Below are 24,578 nucleotides of genomic sequence, written 5' to 3'. Positions count from 1 at the left end.
GTGTGTGTGCATGTGTGTGTTTTGCTCCACAAAGGAAAGAGTTCAGAAGGCAAAGATTATGTCTCCCATCCACTCAACCTAGCACCATAGAAATATACACAGTAAACCTGTGTCCAAGAGCCTCTACCAGGGACAGAGACAGTTTTAAGCCCTTTATGTCTCTCAGTTCCTCTCCTTCCTCCCCCCAACCAAGTATGACCAGGACTTGAGCGAAGGCCTTACCAGGAACTTAATAAAGAATTGTCAAATGAATGAGTCAGGGAGTAAAAGGGAAAGAGGAAAGATAAAGAACTTATGACAGAATGCCCTCACTAAGTTCATTTCAGCGGAGTGGAAGGGAACTTTGTGAACCCACCCACGATGATGGGGCACAGTGTGGATGGTGAATGGAAGGACGTGGCTGTGAGCACAGGGCTCTGGGCCCAGCTCTGCCTTCGTCAGCACAGGGAAGCCCCGGGACATCTCTGAGCCTCAGTGCCTCGCCTCTCCCATCCGCCCGTCTGCAGATGGCCCGCTGCAGGCACTGACCATCGGTGTCCTCGGGGCTATTTGACATTCATGTTTGCAGCTTCTTTCCCAAACGCCCAGACACCCAGGGCCCCTCGGCGCCGCTGCAGCTTTTCTTGGCGGAGGTCCTGGCCCCGGGGACCTTCACTGCCCGCTGACGGGAAAGAATTCTCAGCTGTGGAAACTGGTAAACTCCGCATATTTTACAGATGAGAGTCTAAACCCCTGCTGACTCTCATGTGGCATGAAACGGACAGAAGACCTCCTGCTGGTGTGACATGCCTGGAATGGTGTCACCACCATCACCGCTGCCCATGGGAGGGACAGGTGCATCATAGAGAAGTAACAAGTCAGAGTGCCTTGGGCTACACTGCTTTCCCTACCCCTCATCTCTCGTCCCCACTCCCTCTACTGGGCTTCTCTACTTTTTAGAAAAAGAAGTGGTCTATTTGCTCTTCAGGAAAACAGTTCAAGGTCACCTAAAATCTAAGGGGACCAGGAATTAGCAGCATTAGCAACCCTAGGTGCTGAGATCTGACCCAGGGAGGAAAGCCCAGGTCTGAGAGGCAGGGTGGCTCCAAGGCACCTGCTAAGAAGTCTTTTTAGGTTGCCACGGGGCCTCAGGGTTGTCAAAATGATTTGGAGACATCGAATTCCTGGGAAACGGAGAGAATTTGGTGATTTTTAATGTTTTCTCTGATTCGGTAGGGATGTTAAGGCAGCCTAGACCTGGGATGAGAAAAGAAACCACCTGGTGGGTATTTTATTTGTCAGACAGTTGCCCTCCACCCTGGGGGCAGCTGACCTACGGCGCCCACCACCGCTGGTTCCGCTCGGCCCCCGGAACCTCTTCCCTTCCCCTCGCGTCGTCCCGTCAGCGAGAAGCACCCTGACGACGCCCGCGCCCAAGTAGCGCCCAGGGGCGCGGGGTGCCCCCGAGTGAATCCGCATTGGTGGGTGCGCGTGTGCGCTCGCGCGCGCGCTCGTGTGGGACGCGTGTGTGTGCGCGCGCGCGGGGGTGTGGCGGGGGCGGGCGCGGCGCCCGGGGGCAGGGCTCCGCAGTGAGAGGCGGCTGGACTCGCCCGGCTGCGAGGGACAGGGCGCACAGCCGCAGTGCCGTAGTAGCCGGCGGCCGGGAGCCAAGCTCGGAGCCTCAGGCCCCCGCGCAAAGGCGGAAGCCCCGGAGCTGCGGGCCCCCAGCCCCGCCGCCGGCTCTCGGCGGCGCTCACCGGCCCCTCCCCTGAGAGGGCTCCGCGGGCGGGAAGACGCCCAGACGCCAGCTTCGGTCCCCTTTCTGTCTCTCAGTTCCTCTTTCCTCCCAAGTAAGGGAATAAGCCGCGAGGAAGCAGCGCCCAGGGCAACCGCGCAACTCAGGGTTGCTTGGGAGGTAAGCTCGCGGCCCGGGCGGCGGAGGGGTCTCGGGCTCCGGGGTCGCAGGGTGTAGTAACTTGGAAAAGGATAGCAAAGCGGGAGCGGTGCGGTGGCCAGGGAAAGGGCTGCAACAGAGGCCCCTGCGCCCACCCTGACGGGTACCACCTGCCGCACAGCCCTGCAGAAGAGGATGGGGCTCTGGAGGGGCGTCGGGTGGAGCGGTGCTCCCCAAACCCCGAAAGTGTGCAGGCGGGACGCGGCCTTGCTCCCGGCACTTTGCTGAAGCAACTGGTCGGAAATCTTCCCTCTGGACTCACCTTGGCTCCTCGGTATCCAGTTCGCGCTCCAGGGTGCAGCAGGGACCGCTTTTCCCGGTGTCTGGGCGCCAAAGCCTCAGACAGTCCGGTAGGGTTCGCAGACTTTGGGGATAATTCCGCAAAGCCCCCGGGCTGGGCTGCTTAAAGGGAAGCTGAGGAGAAACGGATACCCCGGCAAATATAGGAGAGGCGGGTCGGGGAGCGACCCTGACCTGTGTAGTCCCCGAGTCACCAGATTTGTCCGTGTGTGTTTGCGTCTGAGGGGTGCGCGTCCAGAATCACTTGTGGGGCTTTCGCAAACTCCATGGTCCACCTCACCCTGCATATCCTGAGATTTTGTTTTGTTTTGTTTTTCCTCTCCGGATGAATGGACTAAAATTTGGGGAGGGGGCTGCGGAGTTCTGAAAAGCCCTACAGGTGATTCTGACGCGCCGGCCTCAACCCCGCCATCACTGCAGTGGAAAGCATGGGACGGGAGCAAGGAGACGCCTCCCAGGGGGTGAAGGAGTCAGCTGAGGAGGCGGGGGTAGCGGTGGGCGGCCCCCGCCCCCGGGCGTCCCCGCGGCAGGAGGGTCTGCGGCAGCGCGCGGCGGGTTGTGGCGGCGCCGCAGTGGCGCGCGGGAGCGCTGCGAGCCCGTGGGCGCGCTCGCAGGGGCCGCGCGGTGGTCCCCGCCGCTTCTTTATCCTACGATGACCTCGCCGTCGGTAGGAGAGCTTGGGAGGGATGCTTTTCATTCTGTCACCCCAGAGGCGTGGGGGACGCACCTTGAGTATGGAGGTGTACAGCGGTCACCTCCAGACGTGATGAGGGACAGCGGTCAGGCCAAGGACCGGAAACTGCCCCTGTGGTCCGGGTCGGGGAGATGGATTTGGTTATTTCAGTGCCTGGGATTCTCTGTTTATAAAATACAGACCCACTTGCTGGAGCATAGGGCACCCTCCTTGTGGATGAAGGACATCAGATCAAAAGGCGCAAATGTCAAGGTGCGGTCAGGAACGCACGAACGCACGCACGCGTGCGCACCGCCCCCCCTCCCCACGCCCCCAGTTCCAGGGATGTGTACTAACGTGGGAAGTACTTCGCTGCTTGTCATGCTAAAACGGGCTATATTTGCCAGAAGTTCCGCTCTGAATATAAATTATACTCATTAAATACGCTGCAAGGAAGCTAACTTCCCTGTTGTACTCCTGATCCAGGTCTTTTTTTTTTTTAAGGTTATTTTTCTGGGAAGGGTCTGGGGATGTGAGATGAGTAGATGACTCTTTTGTACCTTACAATTTTATGTAGTGTTTGGTTCCTATCAACCAAGACATGGAGAGAAAATAATCTACAGAGTACCTTGGAATCTCGACTCCCAGAGATGGGAGAGACTGCTAAGATCTTCAGTTCCAGCTTCTCCCAACACAACAGGACAGGTGGCGAGGAGCCCTTCCACCGGGCCCCTCCCAGAGTGGGCGGGGCTATGCTTGTGTGGGGCTCTGCCAGGGGAGCAGACCAGACAGCCTGCTGGCAGGGTTGGGGACAGAGGCTGGCCCCTGGATCCTCCCCTGGAAGGGAATGTGGAAGAGAGAAGGAAAGTGTCATTTCAGGGTCGTAAAGCTTTGTTTAGAAAACAAATCTTACTGTGTTATCACAGATCATTGTGATACACTCCTCTCTTATAAAAGTGACTCATGTTCATTCCAGAAAATTTGGGAAGTTAAAAAGTACACAAAGAATCAAACAAATTGTCCACAGTTCCTCTACTCAGAACTCACACTGTTAACATACTGGCATATTTTCTTTCCATTTATTTTTATGCCTTTAAATCATACAATCCATGGAGAGCCAGCATTTTATTGGGTACCTAATAAGCATCCTTGGCAAAAATAAGTATTTGATATTCATAATGCGATTTAATCCTTGGAAGTGCCCAGAAGTAGGTCTTCTTATTAGCAACCTCATTTTTCCTAGTGTTTCGTACAGTTCAGATGACTTACCCAAGTCACAGAACTAGCACACCGCAGAAGCAAGAGTCCGATTCAGGCCCTCTGGCTCCAGAGCGTGGTTGCTTAGCCTCTGCAGCTGTTGTACCTTTGCTGCTCTTCCTCCAGCGGAAGTCCCTCCTGAGCCTCACTGTCATGCCTGTATGTTTCTACATCCTTGGTCGCTTCAGTTGTTGCCTATCTTTAGCAACTGCAAATAACTCTGGGCAAAGTCGTTGCTGCACACTTTTCAATTACTTCCTTTGGCCAGATTCCCAGAAGCATAATCACTGGGCCAAAGGGCATGCTTGTCTAAGGCTCCCGATACACACGAGAAGTCACTTTTCCAAAGAGCTATACCAATTTACACTTAACAGGGGACCCTAGTGACTCAGGGAAGCCAGAGCTTCATACCACATGAGCAAATCTCAACCTCTTGGAAGAAAAAATGATACCTCTCATCCTGCCCCTTTAAAAAAAAAAAAAAGGTTTATTTGTTTATTTGAAAATCAGAGTTACAGAGAGAAAGGGAGAGAGAGAAAGAGATCTTACACCTGCTGGTTCACTCCTCTAATGGCTGCAACAGCCAGGCTGGGCCAGGTCAAAGCCAGGAGCCTGAGGCTTCATCCAAGTCTCCCACATCGGTGGCAAAAGCCTAAGTACGTGGGCCATCTTCTGCCTTTTTTCCCATGCCATTTGCAGGGAACTGGGTCAGATGTGAAGAAGTAGGGACTTGAACCGACACCCACATGGGATGCCAGCATCACAGGCAGAGGTTTTACCCACTCTGCCATGATGCCTGTTTATACACTCATCCTGTTTTATACACTCAAGTGTGATTAGGGAAACCCCACCATATAAAGCTATACCTATTGTGTGTGTGGGTGAGCAAGTGTCAGCTACAGAATTCTCTGACTGGATGTCACTTATCATCTTTGAACAAATCAAACTGTTGTGTGAGATAAATCAATGCACGTACCATCCCACTCTTCACACAGTAATTATAACTTTCACTTTTATGAATGGGCATCACCATCACCGTCAGATTCAGCAAGATCACAAGAGTAACAGCTTCATCACAAACTGACCAGTATATTCACCGAACTGCTCATTTATAGCAAGTATCAGCAACCGAGTTATCAGACCAAAACATTTATTTAAGGTTAATAACTACTGAAACAAAAAGATAAAAAAATAAGAATATACAAATCATTCAAAAAATGTCCTCAGATAGGAGGAAATATGACTGGTAGAAAAGGGATTGAATCAGGCAATGCCAAAAAAAAAAAAAAAAAAAGCACAAAAAGGGGAATTTGCGAAGAAATCAAATTGGCTGTAGTTATAGGTTTTCCCTAGTGCACCGCTGGTTTGGTAGCTGCCTCTGCCACCAGCACTGGGGTTCGTAGCTCTGGAATAGAATCCACTGTTGTGCATGGAGTAAATATCAGCTGAGCCCCGGCTCTGAGACCTGCGTAGGCAATGCTCAACTCAGGTCCTAAAACATTCTGGGAAGTCCTCCTCTACTGCCCATCCGGGCTACAAACCCCTCAGCTGAACTGACCTATGCACACTTCCCTCCCTTATTTGCATATCCTACTAGGCAGAGTTGGTGCCTGATTCTTGCTTGTGTCCCCACACCTAAAACAGTGCTGCTGGGAAGTCGACAATCACATGTGATGAATGAACAAACAAGAGCACAGTGTGTGTGCTTCTGTCTCCATGCACCTTCAGTCTGCCCAGGCTTGGCAGGCTCAGAAATGTACCGGAAAAGTGTCTAGAGCTGTGTTGTATATTTTCACATAGGAGTCTTTCCATGTTCATTCCAGTCATCAGTATTACGTGAAATTGAAAAGTTCTTCAGTTGCACTAATCACATTTGCAACGCTGACATGTCACGCGTGGCCTCTGGCTACCACCTTGGAGAATGCCCATACAGAACATTAACAAGTTCAAGTGCACTGTGCTGTTTAGAGTGTCAGCAAGGGGTCTGTTTGTGATGTCGTATTTTCCACCATATCCTCTGCACTGGGACAGTGCCTGGCCTAGAGAAGTTGAAAAGAAAAAGAGGGGTGCTGGTTGGCAGTAAAAGCAGTTGTTGTCATGTTAACTGTGGCATTTATAGGGCTCGTACTCTGTCCCATATTGTACTATATTTTATATGCATTATCTCACTTAATGTTTGCTGCATCACAAACTTCATCTCGCAGTCAAGGAAGCTGAATCTTAGGAAGTTTGAGTCATTTGCTTGTTGCTGCAAAGCCAGCAGGAGAGACTGAGTTTTAAACTCAGGTCTGTATGATTTCAAAGCATATACTCATAGCACTGTTGCTTGATTGCTTTTATAATCACTGTATGTGATGACGTTGGTATGAACTGCCACCATCTTGGCGTCCGAGGAAATCAGAGAAGGGTTGACGCTGGAGACTTTCCCAGGGAGGTGATTGGTATAAATTGTGAACGTGAATGGCATTTCAAGAGTGCAGAATTTTGTCCAGGCCTATTTCCCGAAAGGGTGAAGTAGGAAGAAAGAAACCCACCACCCACGGAGTGACCTGACCCAAAGACCAAAACCCAGGAAGGCAGGTGAGCCAACTGCCATTGGTTGTTTCTGCTGGGAGGGTCCTGTCAGCAGCGACACTGGCTTGGCCAGGATCCTGGAGCCCATTAATGGTATAATCTGGCTGTTGATTTCCCGGCCGCAAGTGCTCTTTCCGCTGCCACACCTGCTGCTTGCTCCAGTGCCCTCACTTTCATTACCACCCTTGGCCCAGTTTTCTCTAACTTCTGTGTTCTTGGGGAATCAAATGCAAGATTTCAGGGCAGGCCTAATGAGCACAGAGAAGAATGCGATTATCACCTCTTTCATTCCACTTTTCCTGTTTCTGTTCAAACCCTTTGAGGTCTGATTATGAATCTGTACCATTAACTGTTAAGCTTAGTATTAACCAAAATAACCCAGCCTTATTTTCTACTTTCCTTTGAACTGTATCACCCACCCTTCACCCCCAAGAGATGACACCTGCGACCCCTGGGAACAGAGACTTTCCATTTATTCCTCATGTTATCTTGCTCCATGCAGTCTATCTTGCCAGCTTTCCAGATATTTCTGGTGTGATTTTGTCATCGAGTGAATTTGCTGTCACTTTCCAGCCATCCCTGAATCTGACTGAACACAGCCTCTTTAACTAAGTCAATGAAAATAATGAACTGTGGATTAGGAGGCATTCCAGCATTTGCTTTCCACAGAGAGATACTAATTAAATAATTAAGACCACTGTTTTAGGAAATTGATTCAGCTTGTACTATCATTCAGCCCATATTTCTCCATCTTTTTCTTGATGAAGTTTAGATATTAGCACTGGCATTGCCACTGTCCAATAACCCTGTCAAAGAAGCAGTTGTGTTGGTCTTGAAATAAACTGCCCATGTTGGTTCTTAGAGATCATGACTTCAGTTCTTTTTTTTTTTTTTAAGATTTATTTATTTATTTGAAAGGCAAAGTTACATCAAGAGGAAGGGAGAGTCAGAGAGAAAGATCTTCCATCTGCTGGTTCACTCCCCAAATGGCTGTAATGGCCAGGGCTGGGCCAGGACAAAGCCAGGAGCCAGGAGCTTCTTCTGGGTCTCCCACGTGGGTGCAGGAGCCCAAGGACTTGGGCCATCTTGTGCTGCTTTCTCAGGCACATTAACAGGGAGCTAGATTAGAAGTGGGGCAGCCAGTACTTGAACCAGCACCCAAATGGGATGCCGGTAGTGCAGGTGGTGGTGGCTTAACACACTAGACCACAGCGCCAGCCCCATGACTTCAATTCTAAAAACTCACTCCACTGGATGGTGTTGTGGCACAGTGGGTTAAGCCGCCATTCAGGACACCTGCATCCAATATCAGACTGCTAAGTGCTAGTTCAAGTCCCAGCTACTCTACTTCTAATCCATCTGCCTGCTAATGCTTCCTGCCAGGCAGCAGACAATGGCTCAGGTGCTTGTTCTGGACCACCCACATGGGAGACCTGGATAGAATTCCAGGCTCCTGGCCTCCGCCCGACCCAGCCTGGGTGTTGTGAGCATTTGACAGTGAACCAGAGGAAATAAGATCTCTCTCTCTTTCTTTGCCTCTGTCATTCTGCCTTTCAAGTAGATGAAAATAGATAAATTAAAAAAATAAAAGCTCATTTCAGAATGTTTCCAGGGATTGACACCAACCCCTCAAGTTAAGAAATTTATTACAAATTATTGTTTCCATTAAAAAAATAACTATCTTTGCATGGAAGTGGTGGTGGTGGTGACGGTAGTCGTGATGTAGGGTAGGGATAATAGTGGAGGTGGTGGTAGAGGTGACTTCCTTTCTCTGTGGTTCTGGACAGATTAAGGAGCAGGGTCCAATTACCTCAAATGCATGTTGCTCCAGCACCCAAGAATGCTATTCAGTTAGGATAAGGGATGTGTATACATTTTTGATAGATCTGGGAGTTTCTAGAGTCATGGAAAATGGATCAAGAAAGGAATGAAGAGATCATTTGGTTCCACAGGGGAAGAGACCCTGCCTGGGGTTTCACAGCCAGGCCAGGAGCAGGACCTCGCCACTCTCTGACCAGTGCTTTCTCCGCAGCATAACTCCTTCTTTTCACCTTCATTTCTAAAGAAGCTTAAGGCTTTGTTTTCTGCAAAAGTGTGCATTTCTCCTCTTGGAATTAGCCTGTTAAGTCTGGGGTCGTGATGTGATCCAGCCGTGATCTTTCTCATTCTGATCACAGCTGTGTGAAGCAGGCTGTGTGGATGTCACCAGCCCCACTACACTCTGTGGTTTCACCACACTGATGCTGTTAGATCTAGAAAATCTTCCGTGGCAAGAAAAGGAGTGAAAGAGCAAAGCTCAGTGGCCACATGGCAGAAGGCAAAGCCCAGCCTGTCTGCCCAGAAAACTATTTGGACCCAAAGCTCCTTTCTCTGTGGTCTCCTTGTGGGGTTTTCTCCTCTCTTAGGACATAAATGGTGCCATCCTGACGGCTGATCTGGTGTGAAAGCTCCAAGTCTCCAGAGGTCAGCCTTGCTGCTCTGACCCTTGGATGCTAAGGTGCTTGAAATTCCTGGGCCTGAATGTCTTCATTCTCTGCTGCACGTTTGTACCTGTCTGCTCTGGGCACTTCTCCAGCTGCCTCAGTAACCCACTTTTCACTTAAAGTTAATGAACTAGAGATGGCTCTCTCCCTCTCCTAGAGAGCCAGGGTGTCCCTTATGAGCCCCACCAAGTGGTGTTCTCATCCAGCGCCCCCACACTCCCCATCCTAAGGTCTCACTAACAAGGCTGTCATGGTTCCCAGACCCTGGCTCTAAGATACCCGCTAGTGGGAGTCAGTCTGTTCCCCCCCCCCCTTTTTTTTGTTCTGGTGTATCCAGCAGGCTTTGGATGATCATAAAGTGATCTTTGCCAACTATTAGGAAGCCAGTGGTCACATGTTCCTGTAACTGGGGAAAGTCTGGATTTACCCAAAAACCCACACTCTTCCTAAGTCATGCAAGCCATGGCAAATGTACTCCCGAGGAGACACACTCAATGTTTTAGCCAATATTACATCAGCAAACACATCATGAGCACCCTCTCTGTGTTAGGCATAGGACTAGTTTCTGGGGATAAGGCCAACTAGGCTTCTGGGAACTGGTTGAGCAGAGACAGAAACAAGTAAGATGAACCTTATCTTCAAATGAAAGCTGGGAAAGGTCACCTCCCCAGCCTCAAAAGATGCTGAACCAAGGAAATCTGACAGTACTCTCAGGAGTAGATGAGCTTGAACTGGAATTTAAAGAATTAGTAGAAGTGAAGCAAAGGAGTATGGGTAATATTCATTCTAGAAAGAGGAAGCGGTGTAAGCAAAGGCTCAGAGGCAGTTCTGTTGTCTACAGCGTTGCTGGAACAAAAACAAGTTGGGAAGGGCTGAGGGATGAACCTGGAAATGTGGCACAAGCTGAGCTATGGAGATCCTGTCTTCAAAGTTAGAGTATGGATTCTTCTTCCAGAGAGTGGGGTCAATGTGTGGACTGCATGGTCAGATGTTAGCATGAGAACAATGCCTCAGGCTACAGGGCTGAGACAGAGGGCTTGGGGAGCAGGGCTGCCCAGGTGAGGCTTTCGTGGGAGTTCAGGCAGTGTGAGGGCTGAGCAACAGACTCAGGAACGAACTAGAAATTGAGTGGATGTGGGGGAGTAAGGAAGGCAGAGGAACCAAGGGTTCTTATCTTGTGTTCCTGGGAAGATAGTGGGTTCATCACCCAGGAGTGGAAGAACAGGGGCAGGAGTGGGGTTACATCAGGCGTTCATTCCAGGGCATGCTAAATTTGAGGTATCAGTGAGATACCCTGATGGAGATGTGGTTAGAAGTGGATAGATGAGCTGTGTCGCCAGAGGCACGGGTGAAGTCATCTGTGCGAGTGGCAGGTGAAACCATGAAAGCCCGTAAGATTGCAGGAGAGTTGATTTTCATTTATCTTGATAGATGTATTGCTAGTACTTTTTTTTTTTTTTTTTTGGAGAGAGTGAGTGAGAAAAGGAGAGACAAGGGATGGGGGATGGGAAGAGACAGGGATAGTTTTCCCATCCACTGCTTTATTCCACAAATGCCCACAATGGCTGGGAACCAAAGCCAGGAGCTGAGACAGGGACTCAACCTGGAATCAGGAGTGGAGCCAGTACATCAGCCCAGGCACTCCAATGTGGGATGTGGGCATCGCAACAGATATTCTAACTGCTAGGCCAAAAACCTACCCCTGTGTTGCCAATATCTGAAAGATTCATATCCAGGAGACCTATGTAAAATTTATTTATTTATTTGACAGGCAGAGAGAGAAAGAGAGATAGAGTTCCCATTGACTGATTCACTCCCCAGATGCCTACAACTGCCAGGGCTGGGCTAGGGTCAGAGCCAAGAGGTGGAAACTCAATCCAGGTCTCCCACATGGGTGGCAGGAACCCAATTACTTAAGCCATCACCACCGTCTCCAAGGTATGACTTGGCAAGAAGCTGAGCCAGGAATTGAACTCAGGTGCTTCAGTGTGGGAGCCATGAATCTTATCCAGCCTCCTAACAACTAGGCCAAATGCACATCCCTCATACCTCTTTAAAAGGCAAAAAAATGTCTCACATGGAAAAATTCTCACAGCTTGGATAGTAGGTTGCAGATGCAGCTGGTCCAGTGTTTGCTTCTGCCAAATGCATGGTCAAGCCAGGCATTTGCAGAAGCACTTGTATTCCTCTTCCACATCAGAGCTTCATGTGTTTGTAAGCATCATCCTTCTCTCTAAGCTGGCGATCCTCAACTCCAGTTAAATGTCACCTGAGGAGCTCTGATATAATGCCACTTGGAAGGCCCATATCCAAGATGCTAATTTAATTGGTCTAGAGTGAAAGCCTGAGTCAGAGTATTTTTTTTTAAGTCTCACAGTGGCCAAGTTAAGAACTATTGTTAAGGAAGAAATTCCTCAATTTTTTTTTTTTTTTTTTTTTTTTTTTTTTTTTTTGACAGGCAGAGTGGACAGTGAGAGAGAGAGACAGAGAGAAAGGTCTTCCTTTGCCGTTGGTTCACCCTCCAATGGCCGCCACGGCCGGCGCGCTGCGGCCGGCGCACCGCGCTGATCCGATGGCAGGAGCCAGGAGCCAGGTGCTTTTCCTGGTCTCCCATGGGGTGCAGGGCCCAAGCACCTGGGCCATCCTCCACTGCACTCCCTGGCCACAGCAGAGAGCTGGCCTGGAAGAGGGGCAACCGGGACAGAATCCGGCGCCCCAACCGGGACTAGAACCCGGTGTGCCGGCGCCGCTAGGCGGAGGATTAGCCTAGTGAGCCGCGGCGCCGGCCCTCAATGTTTCTTCAAACTGCAAGATTTTAAGTTCCTCATCTCCTGTGCAAATCTCCCAAGTGTGCATTACAATTTCCCCAAAAACCACTTTACAGTGTCAGAACCTAAACTGGACCTGCATGTCAACCCTGGTCTTGCTTGCAAAATATTCCCATCTTTGCACTCAGCAGAAATTTCTCTCTCATGCCTGCAACACTCATGGGAAATTTTGTCCAATATTCCTGCGTTTATAACCATTGCCTATCACGTTTCTCTGAGTTGCATAGCTAATATGCCTGTCAAGATGTAAGAATCACCTGCTATGATTTCCTCTTAGAGAACCTTGGTCAATCCCTTGCTTTCTTTTCTAAGCACACATAAGTCACCACTAAACCCAGCAATTCTCACATTTTTTTAAATAAACTTATCTTTTAATTCCATTTTTTTCATGAATTTTTTTAGAAAAGATTTTATTTGGAAGGCAGAGTGATAGAGAGAAGGAAAGTAAGAGAGAGAGAGAGAGAGAGAGAAAGACTGAGATTTTCCATTTCTTGGCTCACTCTCCAAATGTTCACAATGGCCAGAACTGATCCAGGCCAAAGCCAGGAGCTTCATCTGGGTCTCCCACATGGGTGATAGGGCCCAAGCACCTGGGCCATCTTCTGCTGGTTTCCCAGGCCATTAGCAGGGAGATGAATTGGAAGTGGAGCAGCCAGGACTTGAACCAGCGCCCTCCCAACATGGGATGACAGCATCACAAGCAGCAGCTTACCCACTGTACCACAGTACTTTGGAACTTCCTGGAGGTTTGTAATACATCATGGATTCTCAGGCTCTCTCCACGGAGACTGATTCAGAGATGTGGGAGGGGGTCCCAAATCCAGTATTTTTTACCTGCTCTGAAAGATACACACTTCTTTTTAAAAAATATACACACTTAACTCATATTCCCTTACCCCAGTTTTTATCAGAATAACCAAACTGGTCTATAAATATTTGGGGGTATCTATTACAGAGCTGACAACCAGAAAAGAATACCAATGTAATCCACGTATCAGAAAGGTAGTCAGCGTTCTGTAGTGAAGAGTGTACACAGACGTGAACTGAGGGAAAGGTGAACCCACTCATGAGTTGGCAGAGTGGCAGTCAGTTAACCTGGGAATTAAATGGAAGAGACGCCTACAAGAATTCTACCAGCATCTCCTGAGTTCAAGTGGCAAGGGCCAAACTGAATGGGAGAAAATGCTTTGCTTACACATCATATATCTGATCAGGAATTAATGTCCAGATTTTATAGGGAACCCCCAAAATTCAACAACACAAAAACCAAACAACATTGTTCAAAAATGGACAAAGGGTGAGCATTTGGCACTATGGTTAAGATGCTGCTTGAGATCCCACATTCCATACTGGAGTGCCTGAGTCTTGGATTGGCTCCAATTCCAGATTTCTGCTGATATGCACCCTGGGAAGCAGCAGTACTTGGGTCCTTGCTACTCACTCAAGTTGAGTTCTTGTCTCCCGGCCTTAGCGTGGCCCAGCCCTGGCTGTTGTGGACACTTGGGGAGTGAACCAGAAGCTGGGAGAGATTTCTCTCTTCCTCATTCTCTCTTCTCCCCTTCTCTCTCCTTCTGTATCTCTGCCTTTCAAATAAAGAAAATAAATAAAAATAAAATGTTTTTAATAATGAAATGAGTGAAAAATGGAGACTATAATTCAACACATTAAATGTATACATACAGATTTTTTTCAGGAAAAAAAAAAATAAATGCACAATATGCTGCAAGAAAAATATAGAGAAACATTTTCCTAACTTTAGTTTAAAATAGTTCATGATGTACCAGGAGAGAAATTAAAGGTATATTCTGGTGAAAGTTATCAATTATAAGAATAAGACATATTGGTATGAAATCTGAAAAATAGTATTTAATTTTCAGAGAAAAAATAAGCAATATCAGACATTCTGCAACTCTCAATATCAGAATAAAGTTGAGGTATGGTTTTAGAATTTTGAGATGGTGGGGCTGGTGTTCGTGGCATAGTGGATTAAGCTGCAGCTTGCAATGCCAGCAAACGAAGTCAGAGCACACGTTTGAGTCCCAGCTTTTCCAGCTCCATGCTAATGCGTGTCTAGGAAAGCACCAGGAGATGGCCCAACCCATGTGGGAGACCCCATTTAGGGAGTGAAACAGCAGATGGAAGATCTCACTCTTTCTGTGTCTCTCCCTCTCCCTCTCTGCTCTGACTTTCAAATAAATAAGATAGAAGTCTTTGTTTTTGATTTTTGAGATAATAAAAGTATGACCCAGAGTTCTGTGTTGAGGACTACATGAAGTATAAGGAAAGATATTCTCAGACAATAAAGTACCCAGAAAATAGGCCCCTGAAGTCCTGTACTGAGAATATTTACTCACAATGTTCTAGTCAGCAGGGAAATTGATATGCATAACATTTGTGAAGGGAAAAGCTGTGAGATGATAGATAACAAGGAGAGCAAGGAAACCACCCAAACATAGACTTAATGTTTAAATGTTATTAATATGGTCATGACACCTTGAAGCTGCCAAAGAACATTCTGAAAAAGGAAGATACATAAGTTTAATGATAACCTGGATCTGACAACTCAGATACTCAAGAAAAAAATCCTTGAAGCACTGAGACTCTCGTTTCTTCTCTAGGAAATGTTGAATATGGATTGTTAGCATAGAGAAATCTGTTTAAATACATTTTTAAATGAGAAAAATAGTAGGTAATATGAAAGTAAAACTGCCATATTTAACTTCAAAATTAGGAGGAAAATTTGCAGCATGATAACCAAGATTAAAAACTAAACACGGAAATAGCAAGGAAACATAAAAATAGAAAGCATAAGATAAGATGATAGAAGTGAGGTCAAACATACTTATCACATTAAGTGTGAATGGCTTAATCATTTCTATTAAAAGACAAAAAGCCATGGACTGAGGAAAAAACAATTCTAAATATATGCTGTTTTAAACAAAATGGGACAGAAAGAGGAGAAAAAGAAAGGGCAAGGTTATACAAGGAAAATGCAAACCAAACAAAGAAGAGAGGACAATATTAATATTAAGGTAGAATTCAGTCCAGAAAATGTGAAATGTGAGTGAAATAATCCATTAACAGACACAATATTCATGAATGTTTTCGTTCTGAGTAACAACCAAGGTACAGAAAATAAAACTGGTGAAGCACAATCATAGAGGGAGACTTTAAGCTATGTCCACCAATCTTCATGTTGGTAGTGTGACAAAAACAAATTAATATACAAAGAATGGGCACTGGGAAGCATCAGGTCCTTGACTTTGTTTCAAAAGGGAGTTCAGGAGTGAGCTGGAGAATAGCAAATAGTGAGTAGCATTATTTGAGAAAGCAAAGATCCACTCCACAGACAGAGGGGCCTACTCAGAGGGGAGTGGCCCCATCTCTGTGCTGTGCTCAACATTACCTGGGTTGTTTGATGAAAGGGGAGGTACATTCTAGTAAGGGTGAGTAACAGGCATGATTTTTCTGGGAAGTAGGTGGAGACTTTCCATGGAATCACAGCTTTTTGCTCCCTGCAGGGGTCAGTGTTTTGTGGTGTGTCATTTAGCATACTGAGATATTACAATGAGCATGTTGTGAGCTGTACCTCAGTCTAAATCAGCCTTGGACCCCTAAACTAGTGTGGTCCTGGCAGGGGTCTGTTTATCTTCAGAGCAAGGGGAACCAAACTCAAATCCTACAGGTCTTGAGATAACAGGAAATATTATCTCCAGGTGGCTCAACTGCTTCCTCTGCTGCTCTCAGAACTTTAAGGCTGTAAGGAACTTGGTGGAATGGACACATACGGAAGTTTACAGTTTAAAATGAATGCATATATATCTTTTTTCTTAAAGATTTTATTTATTTATTTGATATGTAGAGTTACAGATATTGAGAGGGAGAATCAGAGATAAAGGTCTTTCATCCATTGGTTCACTCCCTAAATGGCCGCAATGGCCAGAACTGCGCCAATCCGAAGCCAGGAGCCAGGAGCTTCTTCCAGGTCTCCCATGCAGATGCAGGAGCCCAAGGACTTGGGCTATCTTCCCCTGCTTTGCCGGGCCACAGCAGAGAGCTGGACTGGAAGAGGAGCAGCTGGGACTAGAACATGCGCCCATATGGGATGTCGGTGCTGCAGGCGGAGGATTAACCTACTGCGCCATGGCTCTGGCCCCGTACGCATATATATCTACCACAATGCTTATGAAATGTTGAGATATTTTGATTCCATCATAAAGAAAATTGTGATACATTCCAAAATGTAGAAATTGTTCTGTCAGTAAGGAGGTGTCGGGGGTAGAAGTCTCTTTTTCTTATTTTAATAATTTCAGATTAATGTTCAATGTTTTATATTTGTACAGGGTACCATGCAACATTTCAACACATACGCATAGCAGAAATCAATCCCACCAAGCAATTTCCCTTTCCATTTCCTTGTCCATGTGCTTTCTGCCACTCTGCTGAGGCTTTGTTGGGCACCAAGACACCTTCCCTGGGGGTCAGTTGTGGGATAATGGAAGGGGGTGGCCAGACCCTCAGGATATCTGAGCCTTCCCTTGTGGGTACAGAAGATCTGGAGGTTCACAGCACACCAGGTCTGAGAATCACAGAACAGGAAAGGGTCCTGAGGTGTGTTACTCCAGCTTTCTGTGAACTCTCAAGGAAGCTGCGAATATGGCCAGAATTGCTGGTGTGAAGAGGAAAACGCCTTGACACTGGGCCTTGATTTTTCTGCCTGGGAAACCAGCCATGCCACTAGATAAGTTTCAGTTTTATAAATTTATCATAGAATGTAGGGCTCTGGGTGGTTTGAATGTGTATATATTTATCAACATTTGTGTGAAATGGAAATGATTTCAAATTTGTGTGCTGGGCAACTGGAGGGGGCAGAAGTTGGCTCAAGAGAAATCATCAAAAATAGAGTCCACACAGCAGACACCAAGACAGCAGGAGTGGACCTCTGGGATGCAGATCTCAGTGCCCTGTGTCGTCTTGGCTACTTCTCCATCAGACTTTGTCAGAGGGTGCAGTTAATGGCAGATGCCACTGCAGATCATCAAACAGTGATGGTTTACAAGCCAATCCCTGAAAAATTTGCTTTCACATTCAATTCTGACTTTAAAATGAGGGGCTGTTACCCAAAAAGGGGAAGTGACATGATTGTCCGAATATCACTAGTTAAAAAAATTGAATACATCAAATCTACTGACAGTGATTCTGTGACTAAGATATGAGAGGGCTTTTGTGGCTGGTGTTATACTATTTAAAGCAGGAAAAAATAAAGTAGTGGCAGCCATGAGATGCATGAGAAAAGAGATCAGAGATCTGTATGTTAACACTGAGCCTCTTCAGGAACCTAGAGACCAAGTATTTGGCAATGGAAATGAGATAATCATTATTGCTTAGACATCCACTGGCTGTTTGTTTGCTCACTTATTAAATGTGGTTTAAGTGCAGACAAAGCTGGAATTGATGTCACTTAAATGCTCTTACCAAATCTTGGGCAAAAGCGTATTGTACATTGAGTATCTCCAGGAGAAGCAGTTTGTTTTTGTGACACTTGGCTAATGGAGTTTCCAGAATAAAAAAGGACCATACACTCCATACACAAAGTGCCATACATTTTGCTGAACAACTAGCAAGACCTAAATTTACAGCAAAGAGATTAAAAGATGAAAAAGACGCTTGTAAAGACACCTACATCACTTAGCACCAAGGAATTGGGATGACAAACCCAAACCAATAGGATAGTTGCTTCTGATACCTAAATGATGTGACTTATTGAAGGGCTTGATAGAAATTTAGAAGTCACCACTCTGCCTGTCAAAAAAAAAAAAAATTTAGAAGTGAAGTATGGTGGTCTAAATGTAGCAAGAGTGCTTCATCAAATTAATCTTACTTTAATATCTCTTAAGTTAGGAGCAATAAAATGTAAGAGTTGATGGGTATTATGATACCTGATTTTAATATTAAAGTATTGAAATACAATACTAAAAAAAACTCTGCAGTAGAGTCACTCTAAGGTAATGTGTTTTTGAAATTTGAAGTAGGTCTAGGACCTGTGCACATCCATTTACCACTATTGATTCAGCATTCAGTGAAAACAAGACCAAAGACCTGTTATTTGATAAACACCAAGTCTACAGAACCCTTTCTTCTTTAAAAATGAGTAGCGTAAGACTAACGGAACTAAGAAAATGCAAGATTAGGAAGTAAACAATAGCATACAGAGTGAAAATGAGCTACTTCAGCTGGACCTCAAGTTGTGGAGTGGGATGGGTGTCCCCAGCTGGATTTATTTCAAGTTCTTGTCTTCTGTGAGAGATGAAATCAAAGTAGAGACATGGATAAAGTGCAAGGGAGGTGGGAGCGTGATTTGTTTAGAGTTATAGTATACATTCAGAAGTGAATGTGGGCAGCCTCACTCCGTGAGGAGAAAGGGAGGAATCTACTGGCAGAGCTGTTGCTCCTATGCCCACCCAAGTCCAGATCGCCCCCTTTATGGGTAGGTGGTAGTACCCTAACTAAATATACAAATGGGGCAGAGTTTGGGTAGGGTTCAATGTGTATGGTTATTTCTGGGAAGGTTTCATTGTGTCTCTGTGTGGAGTTCAACATACATGTGGTCATTCATCGTGGCTTCATCTGCATGAAGGAGGAGGCTCAGGTCCACCTTGGGAAAGTGGCTGTGCCTGATCAGCATGGAAGGAGTGGGATTTTAGCAGTGCAGGATATGGCAAGGAGATAGCTGGCAGCCTCTCGGTTCTTTGTTCACTAACTTGCTCCTCACCTATCCCATATTATTCCCCCCTGCCAAGAGATTTTTCACTCTTTCATTTTTATGAGAGGTCGAGGGAGGAAGATCCATCTCCCTATCTTCTTCATGCTGAGTCAGGGCATGGTCCCTGCCTGTCCAGGGAACAAAAATCCCTTGCTAACTTACCTAGAGATTCTGTCTCAGGAACCAGAGGATTGCCACCAGTTGTTGGCAATGGCTGGGGTCCCTGCATGACCATAATTTCAGTGAGAACCTATAGAATTCTGAAAGAGGTAAGTTTGACAGTGAGGTTGAACACAATTGTGAAAAGAAAAAAACAAGGGTGGGTTTCCATGTATGAAAAGGGAAAGTGCTTCTTATGGCTTCCCAGATCAGGGAAGCTGGTGGGCTTCCCTTGCCAATATCACAGAACCATTTAGCTTGATTATAAATATCTGTAATACCTCTTTCCATGAGCACATTGTTGTTATAGTAAATGTAGTAGGTTCCATTAGTCACTGCACATACCTCACCTTGCTCTATCCATAGATACTCTAGGGCTGTTTGTCCATGACCCACTATGGCTAAGGAACCTACAGATTTGCATAGTTACTGCAGAACCTGGCCAAGTTGCTCAAGGCAGTAGACAGATTCCTTAAAGCAGGTTAATAGGATATAGCAAGATTTTCCCCCAATATGGCGGAAGAGTTTGCCTGCCAATACCAGCTACCTGAGAGAGTAAGAAGAGGCTGTGGGTAAAATATATCAGCTAGAAAGTGAAACAGCTTTAATATCTCTCCCTAAGAAGTGTATAACAAAAGTGAACATTTTACTTATGTTTTTGCTTTTTAAAGAAGTACTTGAAGTCCTCAATTGGCTCAGAAGAGTAGGCAGAATTCTTCTGTGTATACTTGTGAAAACTCAAGGAGTAGAGGTTTAAAGCCATTTCCAAAACCTCCTGAGTAGCAGCTTTGCTTGCTACCCTATCTTCCAGTGCGTTCTCTTTGATGATGTGATTACTCCCCTTTTGGTGTGCCCTGCAGTAGACAACAGCCGCTTCCAGAGATTTCAAAACCACCCGGAGGAGAACTAAAATCTTTTTCTCATGTTTAATAGGAGAGTTTTGTTTTTTGTTTTTGTTTTTGTTTTTGTTTTTTTTTCAGTCAGTAGCCTCTTTCTCTCCAAATTGCTTTATGCATGTGTAGCACAAGAAAAGCCTATTAGCTTTTCCCAATCTTAAGGCTCTTGATAAAACAATAAATTCAGCTTTCTGGGCCAAAGTCTTGGGTGCCAATGCCTGCATTTTCGCCATTTGCATAAGATCCACTGTGGCATATTCTGCCTTTCTAAATGCTTCCTTCGTGAAGCTGCTGCCACCAGTGAACCATTCAACATCTGGATTTTTTAGAAGTTCATTTCAAAGGTCAGGCCTACTGGAATAAACTTGGTCTATGGTCTCTGCACAAGAGTGAGCTAGCTTTTCAACACCTTCAGAAGGCAGGCTAGTAGCTGGATTGAGGACTTGGGGCACACTTTGAGAGTAACCTTGGCTGTCTCTAATAGAAGAGCCTGGTACTTAGTAAGGCATTCTCCTGTGACCCACTGGTGTCCTGTAGTCTCTAGAACTCCTGTACCTGGTGTGGAATTTGAACTTCAATTTGCTAACCTAAAGACAACTTGGTGGTTTCCTCCACCAAAAATGTGGCAACGGCAATGCTCTCAAGCGTACAGGCCATCCCATAGCCACTGAATCCAGTTGTTTGGAAAAGTGGGCCACTGGTCATGAAAGTGGGCAGAAGTCTTGGGTGAGTACATCCAGGGATATTCCTTGCTTTTCTGCTACAGAGTGAAGGCTTTGTCTAGATTAGGGAAACCTAATGCAAGAGCCTTTATCAGTAGATGCTTAATCTTTTGAAAGGCCTCTTGTTGCTCTCCTGTTCATTCACGTGGATCAGTGTCAGGACCCTTTAAAACTTCCAACAAGGGTCTGGCAACCAATGCAACTCCTGAAATTCAAATCCTGTTGGAACATGCCATTCCCACGAATGTTCTCAGCTGCTTCTTTGTCTGTGGTGGCCCTATACATAGTATAGCTTCCTTCTGTTTAAGTGAGAGAACACACTTTCCTGGGGTCAGGATATATTCCAGGTAGGTTACTTCCTATTTACAAATCTGAGCTTTGGCTAAGGAGACTTTATATCCTCATTCAACTAAAAAGTTTGAGACCTGGATGGTTTCATCCTTAGAAGGACTGCAGATGAGGATATCATCTACATATTGTAGAATGGCTCCAGTCTTTAATTGGAGCTAAGTTCCTTTGCGAGAGCACTGCCATACAGATGAGCACTATTCCTAAAACCCCAAGGAAGGACTGTCCAAACATACTGTTATATTTGAGGATGGACCAGTCTATCCAAAAGCAGCTACTGGGATTCTGGGTATAACGTATGCAGAAGAGGCATCCTTCAGGTCTAGGAATGTGAACCAAGAGGTGCCTCCAGGTATCTGAGCTAGGACAGCATTGGTATTTGATGCCATTGGGTGAAGCAGAATGACTGCCTCATTTATGACCCTGAGATCCTGAAGCATCCAGTATTCCCCCATTTGGCTGTAAAACAGGCAGAATGGGGGTATTACATGGAACCAGTTAATCCAGGATTGGAGTCCCTACTTAGCCTCTGTTTTGTTGTTGTTGTTTAGAGATTTATTTATTTATTTGAAAAGCAGAGTTACAGAGAGGCAGAGGTGCAGAGACAGAGGTGGGGGGGATCTTCCATCCACTGGTCCACTCCCCAAATGGCCACAATGGTCGGAGCTGGGCCAGTCTGAAGCCAAGAGCCAGGAGCTTCCTCTGGGTCTTCCACATGGGTGCAGGGTCCCAAGGGCTTGGGTCATCTTCCACTGCCTTCCCAGGCCGTAGCAGAGAGCTGGATCAGAAGTGGAGCAGTTGGGACTCAAACTGGTTCCTATATGGGCTGCTGGCACTGCAGGCAGCGACTTTCCCCGCTATGCCACAGTACTGGTTTTAAGGGAGTACTGGAATAAAAAAGAAACATTATCCTTTAAAAGGGCCAAGATGGGGGTGGCATTGTGGCCCGTCCAGTTATGCTCTGATCCCAGATCTGAGGATCTACTCCATCATGGATTTCAGCAGGGAGATCATCCACGCTGGAACTTGTCTCAATACTCGTTAGCATCATGACAAAAGATTCAGACATAGGAAAGATTAACCTGAGAGAAGTGTCCATGGATGATAGTAATAGTGAATCCCTGACAAGCAAAGAAGCTGGTCACTCTGGTACCACCAAAACCTCGGCAGAGATGAGAATGTCTTCTATCTGGCAAAACAGAGGCCAAGTAAATTTTTGAGAGTGAGAAATACAATCAACTCCTGTGATGACGCAGCTTTTTGAGGATAGGGGTCCTGCATGGACCCCTATAAGTGGTTCCCATATCAATTATGGAATCAATATTCTTACCTGAGACACTGAAAGTCACCTGGAGTTCTAGGTGTGAGATGTTTCTACGGGTTATGGGAGCTGCCTGAGTTCCTGGGTCACATCAGTCCTCAAAAAGGGACATGAGGGAGTTTGGAGACCTCCCCTCCCTTCAGAAGAGCCGAGGGAAGCCCTGTTTCCACTGCCCTTCTCTTTTACATCAAAAGCAAAGGCCAGGTGGACTTTTCAGGTAGAGACATTCATTGCACCAGTGTCCCAGTCTCCAATACCTGAAACAGTCTTTCTTGAGTTTTTCCAGCCACAGTGCATGCTCCCTGTGTGGGTTCTGAGGTTGGCAGGTGCTGGTTACAGTGACTGCTATTCCATGAGCTAGTTGTCTGCACTGTTGTCAATGCTGAAGTTCCCGATTCTACTCAGTGCTGTCTCTGTTACTAACCACCCTCCCCCCAACACACACACACTTGTTTTGTCTAGCATCTAGTTCATGGGAGCTGGGGGTCCTGTGGTCAGACTCTGAAGCTTCCTCCGAATATCTGAGTAGGCAACCTAGGGGTGAGTCCATGGGAATGGACATAGGGTTACCCATAGCTGAAAGCTTCTTAATGACCTAGGAAGAGAAAAGGCAGGCATGGCCCTAAGAAAGCCTGTCATGTCCAGACATTCATCTTAAACCCTGGCTTTAGGTGAGATCTGGCATCCTAGTGTCTCTTATTGCATCCCAATATGGGGCTCTCTGTGAGTCAGTTCAGGCCTGGAATTATTTATCCATTCCTCAGCCCTATCCAGGGGTTCCCTGGAAGTTGATCCACACCTAGAGTCACATCTGAGGTCTCAGGTATGACCGCCCTGCACCACTGTCCTTTCTGAGTGTTCTATGTGTTTGTATAGGGGTTCTTCCACTGTTTTCCCAGGCCATTAGATGGAGCTGGATTGGAAGTACAGCAGCCCATATCGGGTGCTGGCACTGCGGAGGCTTAACCTGCTAACCCAAAACACCAGCCAGGTTCCTGGACCCACCTCTGTGATTTCAGAAACCACAGCTGCTCAGGCCTGAATGTAGCACAGCAGTCCACACCCAGTACCCGTGGAGCCAGTGCTCTGTGCTCCCAGACACACCTGCTGTGTCACAGCTGTGAACCAAGTGCTGGGTCCATGCAGACAGCAAGCAAGCCATGGGGACTCAGACTAGCTAACATGACCATTGAGGGGCATACATCCCAGACGTGCTGCTGACCAGGCAGACATACTGCCCTGTGCCCAGGGGCAAATGCAGCATCTGCACAGGTCCTGCCAGAACCAGAAGTCAGGAACTTGATCTTGCTCCAGAGCCCTGGGTGATTGGATCTGCCTCTGGAAGCCAGACTCTGGAGTCCAATCCAGAATGTCCAGCTGCCTGGGAGCCGTCCCAGCAGTCCCCTCTTTGCCTCATTAAGTTCCTTCAGTCCCTTCCCTTTTTTTTTTTTTTTTTTTGAGATTTATTTATTTATTTGAAAGTCAGAATTACACAGAGAGAGGAGAGGTGGCGGGGGGAGGGGTCTTCCATCCAATGGTTCACTACCCAATTGGCCGCATCGACCAAAGCCGTGCTGATCTGAAGCCAGGAGCTTCTTCTGGGTCTCCCACACGGGTGCAGGGGCCCAAGACTTGGGCCATCGCCTACTGCTTTCCCAGGCCATAGCAGAGAGCTGGAATGGAAATGGAGCAGCCGGGTCTTGAACCGGCGCCCATATGGGATGCCGGTGCTTCAGGCCAGTGCTTTAACCCGCTGCACCACAGCGCCAGCCCCAGTGCCTTCCCTTTTCTCCCCAGGAAGCAAGCAGGGAGGGCTGATGCAACGGTGGGACACTGGGGGGGGGGGGCAAGCCAGCCACACGGTCATCATGGGACCCTGGCCCACATGAGGAGCAGCAGCAGCTCTGGAAGTGAGAGCTGGGCCACCTTCAAGAAACCTGCCAGCATCCATGGGCTCTGGGTGTGTGTCTCACTGTGAGCAGCCATGCCCATCCATCCCCTGCCTACTAGGGTCTGGAAAAACAGCTCCCTCTGCCAGCCAGAGCATTTGGGAACTGGGAAGCTAAAGAAAGAGGCTGCCTGTTGTGCATTTGGGGCGGCTTCTCCCCACTTTCCCAGGTCACATTAGCAGCAGCTGGCTTTTAGCCTATAGCCACTTAATGAGGCAAAACAAATAAGTACACAGGCTAGCATTATGAAGGCTCAAGCAGAGGCCATGAGACAGAGAAAGGAAAATAGTAGCCTCTCTGTGCCAGAGAAGCAGAAATTATAATACACTCACCAAATGTCCTCATGTAGGTATGCTTCCTGCTCCCCCCACC

General features: G+C 46.9%; 1 protein-coding gene and 1 pseudogene across 7 annotated transcripts in view; both read left to right on the top strand.

The window, feature by feature from the left end:
* Positions 1 to 1,531: 1,531 nt before the first annotated feature.
* The window catches only part of DGKG (diacylglycerol kinase gamma), a 212,200-nt gene continuing 189,153 nt past the window's right edge, over positions 1,532 to 24,578 (top strand). For 2 of the 7 annotated variants that reach the window (XM_051859167.3, XM_051859166.3), the window contains exon 1: positions 1,536 to 1,894. The gene's annotated coding sequence lies outside the window, so the exon portion shown is untranslated. Of the gene's footprint in view, positions 1,895 to 24,578 lie in introns of all 7 variants that reach the window. The other 5 variants (XR_016233208.1, XM_089332084.1, XM_051859165.3 and 2 more) reach the window with 5 other exon arrangements.
* LOC138849524 (RNA 3'-terminal phosphate cyclase pseudogene) lies at positions 16,866 to 17,776 on the top strand (annotated as a pseudogene).

Source organism: Oryctolagus cuniculus, chromosome 4, assembly GCF_051225735.1.
Source record: "Oryctolagus cuniculus isolate XC-2025 breed Fujian yellow rabbit chromosome 4, ASM5122573v1, whole genome shotgun sequence".
In the NCBI taxonomy this organism is placed as follows: domain Eukaryota; kingdom Metazoa; phylum Chordata; class Mammalia; order Lagomorpha; family Leporidae; genus Oryctolagus; species Oryctolagus cuniculus.
The sequence above is the reverse complement of the archived record's forward strand: the minus strand, read 5'-3'. Positions and strand labels throughout refer to the sequence as shown.